Source organism: Lathyrus oleraceus, chromosome 2 (genome assembly GCF_024323335.1).
Source record: "Lathyrus oleraceus cultivar Zhongwan6 chromosome 2, CAAS_Psat_ZW6_1.0, whole genome shotgun sequence".
Lineage (NCBI taxonomy): Eukaryota > Viridiplantae > Streptophyta > Magnoliopsida > Fabales > Fabaceae > Lathyrus > Lathyrus oleraceus.
The window spans coordinates 275,840,139-275,859,167 of NC_066580.1; positions in this window are offsets into that span (position 1 = coordinate 275,840,139).

Consider the following 19,029-nt stretch of genomic DNA (forward strand, 5'->3'; position numbering starts at 1 on the left):
GCAAGTTTTTGGACCAACTTCAACTTGACTTTCCAACATCAAAGAAGCTTCAAATGAAATTTTGTCCAACATGAAAGTTGAATATATTTCTCTCCCATTTCCAAAAAGTCCAAGATCCTGAGCATCTGATGAATGGTTAAGGAGTTATGATCCATTGACTGCAAAGTATGCATGAAACTTCAACAAGCCATATCTTTTGAACCAAAACTCCAAATGGAGTGCCTCTTTTTGCATTATGCTCCTCATGACATATATTTTACAAATCATTCATTACATGGCATGAAATTTATTCACATAATCACTTGGCCATACATGTGATTTTTGGAAGGAAAACCATGAATTTAAAATTGGTACATCATATGAGTTTTTTAACCATTCCAACATGTGCATGGGATGATTTTAATGGTGCATGTGCACTGTTCACGGGGGATTGCCATGCATAGGGTGTTTTTACCATTTGTACATACACCTTATATCTTGTTAATTCCCATTAACCTTGGCCTAATTACAATTTCAGCATAATTAACAGACGGTATAAAGGCTTAACTGTAACTGTTTCATTCATTACACACATTTTCAGATCTAGAATCCTCTTTCGCTCTCAATTTTCTCTTCATTGATTTTTCAAAATTCTACACATAAACCTGGATTTTCCTTGCATAATCATGAACATGGAGTGTTGTTGAGCAGGATTCAACGTGTATTTGGTGGATTTCATCTCAGATTCGTGCATACCACAAGTTTGAATGCATTAATGGAAGTTCCAAATTGAGCTTGATTCAGGTCTTTTCATGTGCCATTTCTTGCATCTAACTTCAGTGGAGCTCAAAGGAAGTGAATCTGGAAAGCTTGAAGCCTTGAGGACACTGTTTTGGTCACTGCTCTTCAAACAAGGTGAATTTCGACCTTCACTTTTCTTCTTTTTATGTGCCTAGACTTATAGATCTTCTCATGCTGATTAATCTGATCTAAATTTCATGTGAAATGGTTGAGTATTGGCTGTGATATGTGTAACACCTCAAAATTTGCCCTCCTCTCTTGGGGCTAGCTTAGCATATTGCATTTCATTTTTAGGACATTAGTCATTGCATCTTTGCATATCATGTGGAAACAATGAGCAAGTCATCCTCCTAGGTCTTTTTCAGAAGATGGAGAGGGTAAGAGATTCAAGCTTGAGGGTCTCATGAATTGATCACTAATCATCTGAGGGTTTGTGCTTCAATTAGGGTTTCTTGTTTCCTCAAGGAGATTGATCATTATCTTGGTTGAAATGGTACATCACCATCATCATGGTCTTATCATCACCAGGAGGTTCATTGTGCCTGATCAGTTCCTTGGGATTAGGGTTTTGACCTCTGGTCAACCCTAATCAGTTGAATTATGCCAATCAGGGTTTGTCAAGGAGATGAGGTTTTTCATGATATGGGGATCATCATGTGGAAAACTTTCCAAAAATAGAAAGTGACCTGTAATTTGAAATTGCCAAAAATGGAAAGGTTTTCTCCTCAATATTACATCATCAAGAAAGCTTCAAATGAAATTTTGTTGAACATGAAAGTTGTAGATCTTGTTCTCCCATTTCCAAAAAGTCCAAGATCATGAATTTCTCATACGTGGTTGAAGAGATATGATCAAAACTTGGTCAAGTGAACATGGGACTTCAAATGTGCATAACTTTCAAACCATAAGTCCAAATGAGATAGCTCTTTTTGCAACATTCTCCTTTTAACCTCTAATTTCCAAATTTGGCATTACATGACATGCATTCCATTCACATAAATATTTGGAAATTTAATTGATTTTTGGAGGGAAAAATGAAATTCAAAATGTGTGCATTATTTGAACATGACATTGCTTCCATTGGCTCCAAAATGGTTTTTTGAGTGAAATTCAAGTCATACACGTGCACTGTTCACCCATAATCTCCATGCATAAGGAAAATGTCATTTTTGCATGTGCACTTTGTTTTCACTAATTACAATTGCCATGGCTTAAGTGTGATTAAGGACTTGATTAAGAGAGAGTATAAAGCACAAACCCTAACAGAATTTCACAAGAGCACATCACATTTTTCAGATCTACAAAATTTTCTCTCAAACTTTCTCTCATTTTTTCTTCACAATTCTTCAATCCAATTGCATTTTCCTTACCAAATTCATCATCTAGTATCGTTATTGATCAAGATTCAAGCAAGATCCAAGCCAATTCGTGCAAACTGAATCAGCTTGAAGCAAGAACACAACAATGGTGAATTTCGAATTCTGTGGAATCGTGAGCAATTGAACTTGAATCTTCATTCCAATCAACTCTACAAGCTTGCTAGAAGGTCATTTGAGCATTGCAAGGCCTGAAACGTGTGGATTCGAAAGCTGCTCTTCAAGAGGTCATGAAATCGTGTCTCTTATTTCTCATTTTTGTTATGCTAAACTTGTAGATCTTGGTTGTGTGAGCATGCTGAGCTTTGAATCACTTAAAACCGTGCATTATCCATTTAGATTCGATAGATTAAAGTTTCATGTTGAAATTTTGTTTGCTTTGATCCACATGATTTAGGATGTTATATGCTTAGTTATTGGTTGATTTGTGCTCTCCAATGAAAGATCTAGCTATTCATGTGCTTAATTTGAAGAATTGGGAAATTTGTTCATGGTGTTCTTGTTGGATGTACTGTTCATGGCCGAACGATGAAGAAGATGATGAACAGGATTCGGCCACGGTTTTTTCCATGTAATTCCGTTGCCTTTGGTTTCCTAGGGTTTGACGCGATTGGCTGCATGAGCCTCACATGCGTGGATTCTGATTGGCTCTGGCCAATTTAAGTGAAATGCTGCGTTTGCAGCTGGCGCCAAATCATCTTAATTCAAATTAAATCCATTATATTCCAATTAATTCATTTTCATTTCATTTTTATTTCAATTTCATTTTGCATCTTTAAAAATTCATAACAAATCCAAAAATGATCCAAAAAATGTGAGGATTTTTGCATTGATTTTCTTTTTCTCTCTAGTTTTTTATCATCATGATAACTCAAATTGTGCTTGGCTGATTAAATATTTTGCCTAGGATTCTTGTACATGTGTGCATTTTGGACATGGCCTTGCTTATGCATTTGTGAAATGATGGTTGTTAATCCAATGCTCATGAAATTTTACCTGATGAAACGGGACATCTTGCTTGACATTTTGGTGTTGAGTTTGCATTTTTATCAATTGCCATTGCTGAGTTATGATTTTTCTAAGTTAGGTGTGACAACTAGTGTCACACCTTTGCTTGTCCAATTTGATTGATTAATTTGCCATGCCAAATGAGTTCCAATTGCCATGATTTTTTGTATCGAGCTTTATATGAATGTTGTGAATGCTCATGATTTCTTGTGGAATTTTTGGAATCATTTCTGATTTGATTAAGATTTTTCATTCTGGATGGTCATTTGTGAGCTTTTGAAGTGTCTTGAACTTCAATCTTTTGTGAAATGCTTGTGCTTTATCCTATGAATGCGAAATTTTGCACACTCTTTCTAGACATGCTGAATGTGTTTTTGGCTTTGGTTTGAGGTTTTTACCTTTTACCATTTCTGTTTTAGGCTTGTGCTAAGTTGATGTACCAAGATGTGTCACATTTGAGCTTGTTTTGCTTGCCTTGGCTTATGCAATTTGATTACCATGCCTAATCTTGTCCAAATGCTCTAATTTTTTGTGTGATGATCATGTTGTGTGTTCTGTTTACCCATGAATTTTGTTGAGATTAATTGAATCATTTTTGAATTGTTGTGCATTTGTTCATTCTGTTGTCTCAATGTGCTTTCAATTTGCATACCTTGCCATGATTGGTTTATGAAATGAAATTGGTGAATGATATTGATGTGGGATATTTTGGATGATGTTCTTAATTGATTGAAGTTGGTTCATGTTGAATTTCATGTTCTGTTTTGGATTATTTCTCCATCTTTGACCCTAGGCCTTGACCTAGTGGTTTGTCTCATCTTTGAGCTTTGATTTCAGGTTAAACATCCAGGTTATATGGTTCATGGTGCAACCTCACTTGAGCATTTGATGCTTGCTTTTGACTACTAACTTTGTGTGTTTTGTAGGGTTGTTAACTCATTTGAGTTTGACTTATGGCTTATGCCTTTGCTTATTGGGTTTGACTGTTGATATTGATATTGTCTGTTTGTCTGTACAGTTGAACTGATTTGTGTGATGTTTCTACAGGTACATAAGTTGCTTAAGTTCATTTTGAACTTGCTTTTGCTTGGTTGCTTAACCACATAGGTATAACTCTCTGACTTCATGTAGTTTGGAAGACCTGTCCTGTTACTTGGGCAGGCACCTGTCTGAAGCCCTCCTTAAGAGGCAATGCTTGTGAATGTTTATCTTTGTGCCAAGCAGGAAAAGACCTTTGATAAGGCAATTGGCAGATAAAAGAGATGTGCAATCCATCTCCTGCTATTCAGTGTGTCATCCACTTTGCTCACACACCTTGTGTTGATGCATTGTGGATATTAACCCAAGATCTTTGTTGAGTCAGTCATATGTGGAGAAGAGTTCCAACTTTCTGAACTCCCAAACTTTCATTTGTCTGAAGCTCTCCCAGGCCAGGGATAAGAGCTGTGAGGTCTTACCCTCACTTCCCCATTTCATCTGCTTCACCCTAACTCTCAATGTTAGGGTTAAGAGCTAACTACACCCGATTCCAGTTGGCTTGTGTTTCACAGCCTAACCTTGTGTGGGCCCACTTTGTTTGTATATAGTGTGTGCTAATTGTGTGTATGTTTGCTTTGCCTGTTTAGGATAGCTTGATGCCTGTGCAAGTTAGATAGAAAACTCAACCTAGGACCATTGTGGATTACATGATAACTATTAGGCTCGAGTCAGTCTCCCTTCTAGTTTGTCATTTCCCAGTCTCTGGTTAGGAGAAAGTTTCTCCCCTGTTAAGGGGAACTACGTTGCCCTGATCCTCATACCAGATGAGGTACGTAGGCAAGAGATCGTACGAGATCTCTCCGGGCACCTTTTTTTCTTTTTGTGTGTGTTTGCTCGACAGTTACTAGGCTCGAGTGCCAGACTCCTTAGTAACTTGTTTTGTTGTTAATCCTTCTCGTGTGTCAGGAGATGGACGTAAGACCAGCGATTGGCAGTCCGTATCCTATTGGGGTTTGTTTGTGTGGAGTCTGACGTAAGCCCAGCGATTGGCAGTTGGTTTCCTGTGTGTGTTTGTTGGTTCGGAGTCTGATGTAAGTCCAGCGATTGGCATTCGGTTTCCATGTTTGCCTGTTTGTGTGGAGTCTGACATAAGTCCAGCGATTGGCGGTCGGTTTCCTGCGTGTGTTTTGTTTGGCGTGCGTGAGCCAAACTACGGTAGCTCTGATTCTCATTCCAGATGAGATACGTAGGCATAGGATGCGATATCCTAGCGAGCCCTTTCCCCTCTTATCCCACCTGTGTTGTATCCAGTGTGTGTGTGCATTGTTTTGAGCAGTTTCTTTGAGCAACCTTATTCCTATCTTTTTGAGCGTGGATCCCGTCGAGTACGACGGATGCGTAGGGGTGCTAATACCTTCCCTTCGCATAACCGACTCCCGATCCCATCTCTCTTTGGTCGCGAGACCATGTCTTTTCCAGGTTTACTTCGAGCGTTTCCTTTCCCTCTTTGGGATAAATAACGCACGGTGGCGGCTCTGTTTGTTTTGTTTTTTTCCCGCCGGTTGTTTTTCGCGGATGCGACAGCTGGCGACTCTGCTGGGGAATATAGAAGTTGACCTATTGCTGGTCCATCTTCCCTAAGCGAGTCTCTCCTAGCGTTCTCTAGGATAGTTGAGGTTGTTTGTGCTGCTTTATTTATTGCATTTATGATTATTATGTTGTGTATATATTTGCATAAATGTCTGCATTCATCATACTAACATTGTGTTGTCTTCTGTACAGGTGGTTCCTCTGTTTTGGGGTGGGTGTTCTGAGTGGGGCTAAAACCCAGGCCCGAGTATACACCTAGGATTAGTGTGGTCTCACGTTTCCTCACTTGCTTTATCAGCATGATGTTGCGACGTGACATACCACAAGCCAGACGAGGTTCTTCTGAGTGAGCTCTTCCACTGTGGAGTACTCCACTTTGGTCTAGTTACCTCTTTTGAGCTATTGACTTCGGTGACCGTGCTTTCCCGGATCTTTGGTTTAGACGGTCTTAAGAGAGCTGCAGCGGCACACCCGAAAGGGCAAACCCATTGAGTATCTTTGCCCGATTGTCGAGACCATTATCCGCCTTAGGATGGCCTGATTAGAATTCACCTGTGAGGGGAGGGTTGATTCTTACAGATGCATGTTCTGATGGTGACTTTGATGGTGACTAATGGTTCAGCTGTTGATCAGAGTCCTATTTATAAGTCGGATTTATGGATTTATTTCCGAGACGCCGGAGTTCCGTCCGTGGTATTTATCAGTGGGGATCCGTTTATTTCAGGATTCCCTGGGCTGGTTCAGAGATTGTTGTGGCTATCAGTTCAGTGTCTCTCTGTGATGATGGTGATGATGGTGATGTATCATTCAGTTCCGTTTATTTCGGAACCCCAAGTCGGATTTGTGGTTACATATTCCTTCAGATGGTTGTGATCAGTTCAGAGACCGTGACTCAGTGCAGTGAATGTTCAGATGACTTGGAGGATGGCACAGTGCATTGCATTCATACACCAGCATCATTCACATTTTGCATTTATCTGCATCTAACACATGTTTATCCATATGCAGGGGACATTCTTGATCGAGATCCTGGTTGAGAGACTTCTTTGTTCCAGACATGAGGCCCGGCCTGAAAGACGATGTTGTCTATAGTTTCTTCAATCCAGAGATTGATGTGTTGAGGGATATGATAGCATTGATTACACCTGACCATGTGGGGTTGTTCCGTGAGTATTATGGTGGTATTCTGAAGTTGGTTTTCAGGCTCACAGACAGTGATAGGAGCGTCATCCATACTCTTCTCCAGTTTTATGACCTGGGCTTGAGGTGCTTTGTTTTCCCAGATTACTTGTTGGGACCTTTGATGGAGGACTATGCTAGCATCCTGGGTATTCCGATCAGAGATCAGATTCCGTTCTACGTCACTAAGGAGGAACCTGATGTTGTTGAGATTTCTCGTGCTCTTTATTTGAGCCCGGAGGTGACCAAGGGGGGTTTGAAGGAGAAGGGAAAGCTGCCTGGTTTTCATCTAAGTTTCTTGGAGGCTAAAGCCAAGGAGCATGATGTTGTGGGTAATTGGAGGACTGTCTGTGCTTTGATTGCTGTGAGCATTTATGGGATCATCATGTTCCCTAACTAGAAGAACTTCGTGGACATTAATTCCATCCGGTTGTTTATGCAGAGGAATCCTATTCCTACCCTGGTTGGAGATGTATACTACTCGGCCCATAATCGGAACGAGAAGCGGCATGGGGGATTGATCCGATGTTGTGCTCAGCTGTTGTACAAATGGTTTATGGGGTATTTGCCTTCCAGAGGTGCCTTTGCTTTTGTTCTTCATGACCAAACTGTGAATTGGGCGACCAAGTTGATGGGTTTGCGAGCCAAGGACATAGCTTGGACTCACAATGGTGTGGCCGGACGAGATTTCATCTACAGTTGTGGGAGTTTTCCCAATGTGCCTCTCATTCAGGGTTGCATTAATCACAACCTGACGCTTCTTAGGAGACAGATGGGGTTCGCTATGGAGGTTCCTCCTCTCGAGCGCGAGATTCAGGAGTCTTTATATTTCTCGGCTGAGGGTAATCTGACACGGTTGAGGCAAGTGTCTGGGGTATGGCGTAACATTCAGAGGAAGGGCAAGGTTCCTTTTGGTAAGGTTAACAGCAGGTCTTTTCCTACATTTGACAATTGGCTTAGGAAGAGGATAGAGCTCACACATCTACCATTTCCTGGAGGTGATCCTTGGTGTCCTTTGATTGAAGGGCCACGTTCTTCTGTCAGTATGGAAGAGTTCCTTGAGATGAAGAAAGCTAGAGATCAGCTGCAAGCAGAGAAGACTGAATTGGAGATGAGTGTTGCTAGAATTCAAATGGCTAATCAGGAAATCAAAGAGAGAATAGAAGATCAGGATAAGAGACATGCTCTGGAGGTGAAGCGCTTTGAGATAGACACCGCCTATTATTGCAAGATCAACCAAGCTTTGGAGTCATCTGCGAAGGAGTATGACATCACCAAGGAGAAGCTAGCTAGAGCTTCGAAGGTCATTGAGGATGAGAAGAGGAGACAAATTCTTGTGAAGACTCAGAGGGAAGTTAGAGCCAAAGTCCTTACTACAGAATGGGAAGCGGAGAAAGCGAAGATTATGGCTGAGAGAGATCATTATCTTGCTGAGAGAGATCATTACTTCAGACAGATGAAGATTCACCAGAAGGAGACGGGGAGATTACAGCAGGAGAACACTGAGCTTAGGTTCGCGGTGAAGTTTACCAAGATGGTTGATGATGCAGAGCCGTCTGTGGGACCCTCATCAGTCTAGACCTTTCTCATTTGTGTGGATTATCGTCAGGCCTGTTGACGGAATTCACTTGTTTGTATTTTCTTTCTGATTCTGGAGAATTGTAATTTGACTTGTATAAGACTGATGTATGACTTTTGCACTTATAGTGCACTTTTGGTATACAGTGGTTATTATCATTCAGTGATTGATCTTCAAGCTTTATTTGCTTATTTGTGCACACTCACAACAAACACATGGTTGGGGGATATCTTTGCTAAATCATAACTTCCTGCTCTGTATGGCAAAACCAGACGATTGATGTCAGAATGTTGCTGCTGAATTATTATCTGTCTCGATGAAACCAGGATCGAAAGACAGAGTGTTCCTCATACGGATAGACATTGCATTCATGTGTGAGTCATAATAATTGTCTTCTATTTTGCAGGTGTCAGTTTCTAACATGTTTGATTGACATAGGAATGATGAATCCACCCAACACATACATTCTCGAGCTGAAAGAGAAGATGGGAGAGCTGATCAATGTCATGCAAGAGTTCGCCTTGGGGCAGAAAGCAATTGCCGAGAAGGTGGGAGGATTGAAGACTGGCTGAAGAAGGGGAAAATACAAGGAAACGCTTCGTCGTCTGGATCGAAGAAACCCTTTGGTAATGGTCAGCATAAGAAGGAGGATGGCACGAGTGTTGTGCATGCCCAGAGGGGATACGGTGGGGATCATTACTACCAGCACACTGCTGTGGTAACGATTCTTGTTGGTAATCAATTTCTACCACGGCAGCATCAGTTCCCTCAACAGAGAGCACAGAGAGCTGGATGCCAAGTGAGAGGAAAGGGGATTGATCGTCAGTTTGATAAGCCACCCATGACGTATGCTCTTCTGTTGAAGAAGTTGAAAGATCTCGGAATGGTACAATTGAGGACATTAGCTCCATTGAGATCAGATCAGAAGCCTCCTAATTATTATGAGAACGCCAAGTGTGAATTCCATTCTGGTGCCTCTGGACATAACATTGAGGGTTGTAGAGCCTTTAAGCATGTTGTCTAAGACCTGGTGGATTCCAAGGCCCTCAATTTTACACTATCACTGAATGTTAATGCCAATCCCATGCCGGCGCATGGTCAGGTGATGGTGGGTGTAATCGATGAAAATTCAGATCGCGTCTGTGCGGTGGGAGAAGAGAATGACAGTGACTGTGAACTTGACTCGTAGATAAAACCGTGCGTGCCAGGGATGGAAGTCCAGAACTGGAAGGCCTGAAAAGATCATCACTGTCACTCATCCTGAAGAGTAATATTTTTGTTTTTCAATTCTGTTTGCATGAAAGCCATACGTTTTTCCCGAAAAGTAATGGTCCATTGTAAGGGCCATCTCATGTGTTTCATTGTGCAACATTTTGCATCATTAATAAATGGATGTTTTTTCACATTAAAAGCGGTGTTCCCTGTTTTTCACTTATTTTTGCAGTTTAAAAATAAAAAATGGCAATGTTTGTTTTCATTTTTTCCCTTTTTTGATTTGACTTGTTCCAACTTCGAAAAATATGCTCCGGATCTCAGTGATAACAATTCGGTTACACCTCTGTATGACTTCGACAATCCGATCTATCATGCCGAAGAAAAAGGCGAAGAAGATTGCGATCTGCTGGAGTTAGCCAGGTTGTTGAAATAAGAGGAGAAGGTGATTTTACCGCACGATGAGCGAGGCCAGATTGTTATTCCATGCACCGTCGAGGTCAGAAAGGAAGTGAAAATTGGGGCCGTTTCAGAGGCGAGTCGAGAGCAGAATGGTAGCCCTGTTGAAAGAGCATGTGGATACCTTCGCCTGGTCGTGTCAGGATATGACAGGGTTAGATACCGATGTCGTTGTGCACAAGCTACCATGGGGAGAAGATTGTCCTCTAGAGAAGCATAACGCCGGTGCTACTTATCAGAGAGCCATGGTGACTTTGTTTCATGATATGATTCATCCTGAAATTGAATGCTATGTTGATGACATGATAGCAAAGTCCCAGACAGAAGAGGGGCATCTGGTAGATCTGGCCAAGCTGAGTGGACCAGTTGAGACAATTCAAACTGAGGTTGAATCCGAATAAGTGCACTATCAGAGTGCGGTCCGGTAAGTTGCTGGGGCTTATTGTGAGCAGAAAAAGGAATCGAGGTCGATCCTGCTAAAAAAAAAAGAAAAAAAAAAGAAATAAGAGAAATGCCTGAACCGAAAACAGAGAAAGAGGTTCGTGGTTTCTCAGGTAGATTGAACTGCATTTCACGGTTCATATCTCACCTAACAGCCACGTGTGAACCCATATTCAAGCTGAGAAAGAAAAGATCAAACGGTCAGGTGAAATAATGATTGCCAAGGGGCATTGAGAAATAAAAGAAAAAGTTGCAGGAGCCTCCGATTCTGTTGCCTCCCTATGGAAAGAGAATGTTAATCTGTACTTGACGGTCCTCGAGGGGTCTATGAGGTGTGTACTGGGGCAGCATGACGAGTCTGGTCGAAAAGAGCATGCAATTTACCTTAGCAAAGGGTTTACCGACTGTGAAACAATACATTCACTGCTCGAGAAAACTTGTTGTACTTTGGCATAGTTTGCTCGCCGACCGAGACAGTATATGCTGGTTCGTACCACTTTGTGGATTTCCAAGATGAATCCGATCAGGTATGTATTTGGGAAGCCAATATTGAGAAGCCAGTATTGACCGGACGGGTTGCGAGAGGGCAAATGATTTTGATTAAATACGATATTTCAAGGGGAGTGTATTGTCTGATTACCTCGCCCAACAACCCGTGGAGGATTATCAACCGATGATGTTTGAGTTCCCTGATGAGGACATCTCGAGGTTCTCAAATCGAAAGATTCCGAGGAACCGATCCCGGAGGAAGGGCCTGACCCTGAATCCGAACGGATTCTGATGTCTGATGGGGCCATTAACATGAATGGAAGCGGAGTTGGTGCTGCTTTGGTTACGCCAAAGGAATCCCACGTTCCTTTTGTTTCCCGGCTAACGGTCAAATGCACTGATGGTGTGATTGAGTATGAGGCTGGTGTCCTGGGTATCGAACCTCGGTGCGTCTACTGGGGCAAAGCCTTTCTCGTTGGTATATGGGATGGAAGCCGTATTACCGGTTGAGGTTCAAATTCCCTCTTTGAGAGTCCTGATGGACGTGAAACCACAAGAGGCTGAACGGTTGAGGACTCGGTATGAAGAGTTGAGCCTGATTGAGGAAAAGAGGCTGGCGGCCATCTGTCATGGGCAGTTGTACCAGCAGAGGATGAAGCGTGCTTTTGACCGAAAAGTGCGACCTCGCGTGTATCACGTGGGTGATATGGTGTTGAAAAGGATCCTTCCTCCTCAAAACGATCGTAGGGGCAAATGGACACCCAATTATGAAGGTCCATTCGTGGTCAAGAAGGTTTTCTCTGGCGGAGCCTTGTCGTTAACGACCATGGATGGCGAGGATTTTCCATCCCCTGTGAATGCGGACGCAGTTAAAAAATACTTCGTATAAAGAGACCCGCTGGACGAAAAGAATAAAAAAAAGTTCAGGCAAAAATGGGCATCCCGGCGAACCAGAAAAAAGAAAAGGTTCAGGCAAAAATTAGGGATAAAAATGAAAAATTGTACACCCGGCAAGTCGAAAACCTGAAAAGGCGACTTGGGATAAAAAGGGTATCCCGGTGGACTGAAAACCCGAAAGGGCGGTCCAGGCAAAAGAGGGATTGAAACGAACAACTACGTCTAGCATGATCGTTTGTACTTTGGATATGACACATGGATAATCCTCGGTAGGGATCAGTCGGAAACGTCTTGTTCAGAAGGCGGAAAGTGCGGAGAGTCTGAGGACATATGGGGTGTAACCGAGTTGAAACTCGATGAGATTACGGTTTCACATTTCCATAAGGATAGATTTTTCTTTTTGTGCGTAATTACCTCTTTTCAGGAATTGCTTCCTTTGTATTGCTCAGTTTGAGCCACACTTTTTTCAGTCAATAAAATGCATATTCAGTCAAATAATTTTGTTTTTGTTTTCATTACCGCTTTGATTGCAAAAATATCCAATTGTTTGTGATAAAGAATTTTGCATTTTAAGACATACAGGTCCCTTCCAATGCATGTTTATAAGATTGAAAGCTTGAAATCTTATTCGGAAGGTTGAGTGACTCAAGTGTTGGGATCTTAACACGCCTGGGGCACGTTTTTATCTAACGATCTCTTTTGCAGGTACTGTTAGATATTTTCACTCACTTGCAGGTTGTGATGTGGAAGCTTTTGATAAAAGAATCCCCACGGAGTCCGATCAGGGACGAATGGATGGAGAAATGGTGAAAAGATGACGAAAGACGTACGACGATCCTGGATATTAATCAAGAAGACTCTTCAAAGTCTGAGATTGAAAAGTCTGTATGAATCCCAGGAGTTCGATCACCGTGGAGTACAGAGACGTCAGGAATACAAGGTGATGAATCAAAAAAGTCCAGACGAGTCTGGGAGTTCTCAAAATTGGAAAGCTGACAGTGAATTTAGACGATGAATGCCATGGTTCGACGAGTCGACGGGTGTTCTGCGCTGGACTTTCCTGGTTTCCCCAAGCAGAGTGGGGATTGTTACCTCCTCAGCAGATTCAAGGTCTGTGTTTTCCCTAGCAGGGTCGGGATGGTTATCTCCCCAGCAGGTTTTAGATCGGTGTTTCCTCAGCAGCCAGGCCTGGAGGTTGCTATTCCCCCAACGGAGGTATCTGTTGGTAGTGGTTTCTCCAAGACGAGTCGGGATTGTCATATCCCCAGCGAGTCGGAGATTAATTGTTTTCCCCACAGAGTGCGTTGGTGGTTTCTTCCCCAGCGATGTCCCCAAGCGGATCGGGTGCAGAGGAGGTTATTCCTGGTAAGGGTGGCCTATTTCCCAACAGAAGTGTTACTCCCCAGCAGGGTGGAGATCGGAGTGTTGGCGATTTCCTCAGCAGAGTGCCTCGAGCTCCCCAGAAGAGTCCCTTAAGGGGGATACTTTTTATGCATTCATCATGTAGATAAGCATAGCATATTGCATAATAAATCGCGTAGCATTTCCATGATTATGGAGCATTACGCATGAAAAAAAATCATGCATCATCATTGCAAGCATCAGCTAGTCTCAAGCCGTGGTTACCGTTTGAGATTTGGTTTCGCCAGTGGGTGAAGATGCTACTCAAGCCGTGGTTACCGTTTGAGGAGTGGTTTCGCTAGTTGGAAAATCAGCAGCATTGCAAGTATCAGTTACTCGAGCCGTGGTTACCGCTTGAGATTTGGCTTCGCCAGATGGTGAAGATGTTACTCTGAGGAGTTTAGCATCGTGATTTTGAATCAAAGGTATTCCCCAGTAGTGCGATATTGGAGGAAGGGTTTCTGTCGGGCGGAGATGGAAATGATAATTCAAGAAGTTTCGGGGTTCAAGAAAAGCAAAAGAAAAGTAAAGAGAAAGAGATAATCCCCAGCTGAGCGCAAATTGTTTGTTTGCTAGGGTTGAATAGAGGATGACATGCTCATGGCTTGTTATCCCCAGCTTGGGTCGTTGGCGCGCGTGCCGCCTCAGGTATCACTGTCTCTTATTTCTGCCGATATTGACGGGCATGTCCAGTTTCCGGTGATCAGACCGAGGTGGTATTCAGGCCAGTTTCCGGTGTTCAGACCGAGGTGGTATTCAGACCAGTTTCCGATTTTCAGATCGAAGAAGTTTCTGACGATCAGGTCGAAGTACTTGTGGCACTCAGGCCAGTTTCCGATGTTCAGATCCAAGAAGTTTCCGACGATCAGGTCGAAGTACTTGTGGCACTCAGGCCAGTTTCCGATGTTCAGATCGAAGAAGTTTCCGACGATCAGGTCGAAGTACTTGTGGCACTCAGGCCAGTTTCCGATGTTCAAATCAAAGAAGTTTCCGATGATCAGATCGAAGAACTTGTGGCACTCAGGCCAGTTTCCGATGTTCAGATCGAAGAAGTTTCCGACGATCAGGTCGAAGTACTTGTGGCACTCAGGCCAGTTTCCGATGTTCAGATCGAAGAAGTTTCTGACGATCAGGTCGAAGTACTTGTGGCACTCAGGCCAGTTTCCGATGTTCAGATCGAAGAAGTTTCCGATGATCAGGTCAAAGTACTTATGGCACTCAGGCCAGTTTCCGATGTTCAGATCGAAGAAGTTTCCGATGATCAGGTCGAAGAACTTGTGGTATTCAAACTGGTTTCCGATTTTCAGATCGAAGAAGTTTCCGACGTTCAGGTCGAAGTACTCGTGGCACTCAGGCCAGCTTTCCGATATTCAGATCGAAGAAGCTTCCGAAGTTCAGATCGATGCAGCTTGCGGCACTCAGGCCAGCTTTCTGGTATCCAAACCGAAGTGGCGTTCAGGCCAGTTGTTGGGCATTCAGGCCAATCTCTTGGTGTTCAGACCGATATTAATAATCTCATGTTCCGATGCTCAGTATTCAGACTGACGAGCGGCGTTCAGGCCATGGTATTCCTGTGTTACAATTTATTTTGGTATACAGATCAATGTTTCTGTTGCGGTATTCAAGCCGACTTTCTCCGTACCAGACGGATTCTGCTTTTTGAGATTGTGTCTTCGCCGATTCTGACAGGCATTGTTAATTATTTCCCATCAGAGTGCAAATTGTTCGTCTGTTCTTGGTATTCAATCACTCTTCACCCTGATCATCTGAAAGCCGAGGCTATTCATATCGACAGGTTCACAGTGGATTGAATAGGGGCAGCTGTAACACCTCAAAATTTGCCCTCCTCTCTTGGGGCTAGCTTAGCATATTGCATTTCATTTTTAGGACATTAGTCATTTCATCTTTGCATATCATGTGGAAACAATGAGCAAGTCATCCTCCTAGGTCTTTTTCAGAAGATGGAGAGGGTAAGAGATTCAAGCTTGAGGGTCTCATGAATTGATCACTAATCATCTGAGGGTTTGTGCTTCAATTAGAGTTTCTTGGTTCCTCAAGGAGATTGATCATTATCTTGGTTGAAATGGTACATCACCATCATCATGGTCTTATCATCACCAGGAGGTTCATTGTGCCTGATCAGTTCCTTGGGATTAGGGTTTTGACCTCTGGTCAACCCTAATCAGTTGAATTATGCCAATCAGGGTTTGTCAAGGAGATGAGGTTTTTCATGAGATGGGATCATCATGTGGTTTTATTGAGCTTGTATAAGCTAGGGTTTCATATTGGAGCCATTTAATCAAGAGATTGAGGCTCAAATTCATCTGTGCATGACCAAGTCATCTATCAACTACAAAAGTCAACTGCAAGTCAACTGTTGGATTTGGAGGTGGGAAGTGGTTAGAAATACTTCATTCATGTTCAAACAAGTCTCATTTGACATTTCAAACATCAACAATGAAGAAAATAAAGTCAGGACAAAACTTTCCAAAAATAGAAAGTGACCTGTAATTTGAAATTGCCAAAAATGGAAAGGTTTTCTCCTCAAGATTACATCATCAAGAAAGCTTCAAATGAAATTTTGTTGAACATGAAAGTTGTAGATCTTGTTCTCCCATTTCCAAAAAGTCCAAGATCATGAATTTCTCATGTGTGGTTGAAGAGATATGATCAAAACTTGGTCAAGTGAACATGGAACTTCAAATGTGCATAACTTTCAAACCATAAGTCCAAATGAGATGGCTCTTTTTGCAACATTCTCCTTTTAACCTCTAATTTCCAAATTTGGCATTACATGACATGCATTCCATTCACATAAATATTTGGAAATTCAATTGATTTTTGGAGGGAAAAATGAAATTCAAAATGTGTGCATTATTTGAACATGGCATTGCTTCCATTGGCTCCAAAATGGTTTTTTGAGTGAAATTCAAGTCATACACGTGCACTGTTCACCCATAATCTCCATGCATAAGGAAAATGTCATTTTTGCATGTGCACTTTGTTTTCACTAATTACAATTGCCATGGCTTAAGTGTGATTAAGGTCTTGATTAAGAGGGAGTATAAAGCACAAACCCTAACAGAATTTCACAAGAACACATCACATTTTTCAGATCTACAAAATTTTCTCTCAAACTTTCTCTCATTTTTTCTTCACAATTCTTCAATCCAATTGCATTTTCCTTACCAAATTCATCATCTAGTATCATTATTGATCAAGATTCAAGCAAGATCCAAGCCAATTCGTGCAAACTGAATCAGCTTGAAGCAAGAACACAACAATGGTGAATTTCGAATTCTGTGGAATCGTGAGCAATTGAACTTGAATCTTCATTCCAATCAACTCTACAAGCTTGCTAGAAGGTCATTTGAGCATTGCAAGGCCTGAAACGCGTGGATTCGAAAGCTGCTCTTCAAGAGGTCATGAAATCGTGTCTCTTATTTCTCATTTTTGTTATGCTAAACTTGTAGATCTTGGTTGTGTGAGCATGCTGAGCTTTGAATCACTTAAAACCGTGCATTATCCACTTAGATTCGATAGATTAAAGTTTCATGTTGAAATTTTGTTTGCTTCGATCCACATGATTTAGGATGTTATATGCTTAGTTATTGGTTGATTTGTGCTCTCCAATGCAAGATCTAGCTATTCATGTGCTTAATTTGAAGAATTGGGAAATTTGTTCATGGTGTTCTTGTTGGATGTACTGTTCATGGCCGAACGATGAAGAAGATGATGAACAGGATTCGGCCACGGTTTTTTCCATGTAATTCTGTTGCCTTTGGTTTCCTAGGGTTTGACGCGATTGGCTACATGAGCCTCACATGCGTGGATTCTGATTGGCTCTGGCCAATTTAAGTGAAACGCTGCGTTTGCAGCTGGCGCCAAATCATCTTAATTCAAATTAAATCCATTATATTCCAATTAATTCATTTTCATTTCATTTTTATTTCAATTTCATTTTGCATCTTTAAAAATTCATAACAAATCCAAAAATGATCCAAAAAATGTGAGGATTTTTACATTGATTTTCTTTTTCTCTCTAGTTATTTATCATCATGATAACTCAAATTGTGCTTGGCTGATTAAATATTTTGCCTAGGATTCTTGTACATGTGTGCATTTTGGACATGGCCTTGCTTATGCATTTGTGAAATGATGGTTGTTAATCCAATGCTCATGAAATTTTACATGATGAAACTGGACATCTTGCTGGACATTTTGGTATTGAGTTTGCATTTTTATCAATTGCCATTGCTGAGTTATGATTTTTCTAAGTTAGGTGCGACAACTAGTGTCACACCTTTGCTTGTCCAATTTGATTGATTAATTTGCCATGCGAAATGAGTTCCAATTGCCATGATTTTTTGTATGATGCTTGATATGAATGCTGTGAATGCTCATGATTTTTTGTGGAAATTTTGGAATCATTTCTGATTTGATTGAGATTTTTCATTCTGGATGGTCATTTGTGAGCTTTTGAAGTGTCTTGAACTTCAATCTTTTGTGAAATGCTTGTGCTTTATCCTATGAATGTGAAATTTTGCACACTCTTTCTAGACATGTTGAATGTGGTTTTGGCTTTGGTTTGAGGTTTTTACCTTTTACCATTTCTGTTTTAGGCTTGTGCTAAGTGGATGTACCAAGATGTGTCACATTTGAGCTTGTCCAAATGCTCTAATTTTTTGTGTGATGATCATGTTGTGTGTTCTGTTTACCCATGAATTTTGTTGAGATTAATTGAATCATTTTTGAATTATTGTGCATTTGTTCATTCTGTTGTCTTAATGTGCTTTCAATTTGCATACCTTGCCATGATTGGTTTATGAAATGAAATTGGTGAATGATATTGATGTGGGATCTTTTGGATGATGTTCTTAATTGATTGAAGTTGGTTCATGTTGAATTTCATGTTCTGTTTTAGATTATTTCTCCATCTTTGACCCTAGGCCTTGACCTAGTGGTTTGTCTCATCTTTGAGCTTTGATTTCAGGTTAAACATCCAGGTTATATGGTTCATGATGCAACCTCACTTGAGCATTTGATGCTTTCTTTTGACTACTAACTTTGTGTGTTTTGTAGGGTTATTAACTCATTTGAGTTTGACTTGTGGCTTATGCCTTTGCTTATTGGGTTTGACTGTTGATATTGATATTGTCTGTTTGTCTGTACAGTTGAACTGATTTGTGTGATGTTTCTACAGGTACATAAGTTGCGTAAGTTCATTTTGAACTTGCTTTTGCTTGGTTGCTTAACCACATAGGTATAACTCTCTGACTTCATGTAGTCTGGAAGACCTGTCCTGTTACTTGGGCAGGCACCTGTCTGAAGCCCTCCTTAAGAGGCAATGCTTGTGAATGTTTATTTTTGTGCCAAGCAGGAAAAGACCTTTGATAAGGCAATTGGCAGATAAAAGAGATGCGCAATCCATCTCCTGCTATTCAGTGTGTCATCCACTTTGCTCACACACCTTGTGTTGATGCATTGTGGATATTAACCCAAGATCTTTGTTGAGTCAGTCATATGTGGAGAAGAGTTCCAACTTTCTGAACTCCCACACTTTCATTTGTCTGAAGCTCTCCCAGGCCAGGGATAAGACCTGTGAGGTCTTACCCTCACTTCCCCATTTCATCTGCTTCA